A 2133-nucleotide genomic window follows, 5' to 3' on the forward strand; every position below is an offset into this window, starting at 1 on the left:
AGGACCTTGTTGCTAGGAAAAAGATAATGGAAACCTTGGAAGGAAGTAAATACTCCATTTTATAATTTGTGATCGAGAAGGAAGAGACAGCTAAACATAGTCAGACATGTCCCCTAGATTTTCTAAAAAGCAGATAAATGTTAGGTAGGAAAAACTAAAATTCTCCAGGGAAAGTCAGTTCAGGAGGGCTGGAAAATGTTCAAGAACAAAATGTTGAGGAAATAAAGGAAATAATCCTTTAGGTGCTAATGGGCTCTTCCTTACTAGCTGTCTTCTTGAGTGGTCACTTATTGGGTATGCTGGACCCAGGGAACAGAGGGATCAGTGAGGATGATATTAGTTCTTAGGTTCATGCCAACTCTAAGATCCTAGGACACTGTGTGATCAAGACTCCAACATGGGCAAATCATTAGACTCCACACAGCTTGAGACCATAGTCTAACAAGATAGGTCTCCCCCGGGGTCACATGCAGCACAAGAGAAGGTAGAGACACTGCAGAGCTACAGCCATGGTGTTATAGCTACAAAGAAGTCTCATCTATTTCTCTCTCTCTTTCAGCTCTGAAGCTACAGAACAGTGAGCCAACCTAGAGAGAAATCTATAGATAGCAGTTTTCTTGCTACCACACTTCAACTGCTTGAGTCACTGGCACATAGTAGATGCTTAATAAATGTTTATTGATTGCTTGGTAACACAGTGAGGTGTTATGATGGGAAATATCACCAAAAAGTTGGAGAACTTTGAAAGGGAATGGCCACTATCCCCCCATGCTTAGCAATGAATCTCTGGTTGGAAATCCATATCAAACATATTACAGTGTAAGAATATATCTTACCAGTAAAAAGCAAACAAACAAACAGACATGCCTTTGATAAGGAATCTATAAAATGTACACCATATTAGCATGGTGCCCAAGTGGCCAACAAGTGGCAAAACCCTTGTGCATATAAGGGAATACCCGAGGGAAGCTCAGAGAAAGTTAGTCTTTACTGTCAGCCCTAACACTGCCACCACCATATGTCCAGACTGAACTGGATGTCCTAAAATGGGAACGTGCTATTGTGCTCAACTCAAGACAGATAACAGGCCCAGATAGAAACTCTATAATTATGGGCTCAGCTAGATGGTGCAGTAGACAGAGTGCTGGGTCTGGAGTCAGGGAGACCTGAGTTCAAATATGACCTCAGATACTAGCTCTGTGACCCTGGGCAAGTCACTTAATTCTTGTGCTTCAGTTTCTGTAAACCGGGCTGAAGAAGGAAATGGCAAACCACTGCAGTATCTTTGCCAAGAAAACCCCAAAAGGGGTCATGAAGAGTCATACATGAGTAAAAATGACCGAACAGCAACAAATTATGGGCCCACCCTGGACCCACCACTGATCAATTCATTGTTGCACAAGTCATATAAGAAATGGTTGGAATAATTCATAGTCAAAGAAATTAGAGATAGAAAGGGTAAAAGAGACCATCCAATCCAAACTCCTTATTTTGTGAAGAAGGAAATTAAGATCTAGGAAATGACTTGTCCAAGGGCATACAATGAGATTGTTATCAAACCAGGCCTAGAACCAGCAGATCTGAATCTCTGTTTGGTGCCCTTTCCACGATGTTATATTGAGCTGGGGGTGTCTGCCTGGAGGAAAGAATTCTCTGCAGGGTTGGGGGAGGGGAGAAAAACTGTCTTTATATTTGTCTTTAATCACTGAATGATTGTCATGTCATAGGAAGATTCAATTTGTTTTGCTTGGTACTGAGGGACAAGAACCAGAACCAATTATAGTAAGGTGGAAAGTGCTCAAGATTTGGCTTCATTCAAATTCTGACTCTTACTACCGACTCCTTGTATGTATAACTTTGGACAAGACAGTTAAGGGGCTGAACTACATGGTCTCTCCTCTCTATTCCAGCTCCAGATCTATGAGAAAGAGAAAGATTTACAGAGAGAAGGAACTTTGTTCAGTATAAAAATAGCTTCCTCACAATTAGAGCTATCCAAAAATCAAGTGGCCTATTTCAAAAAGTAGAGAATGCCTCATCCTCAGAGGTATTTAAGTGAAGGCTGTATGTTAACTACTAACAGTTAAAACAGTTTTAAGGCTTTCAAAGTTCTTTACATACATTTTGTTGCTC

The sequence above is a fragment of the Trichosurus vulpecula genome, chromosome 8 (genome assembly GCF_011100635.1).
Source record: "Trichosurus vulpecula isolate mTriVul1 chromosome 8, mTriVul1.pri, whole genome shotgun sequence".
NCBI lineage: Eukaryota > Metazoa > Chordata > Mammalia > Diprotodontia > Phalangeridae > Trichosurus > Trichosurus vulpecula.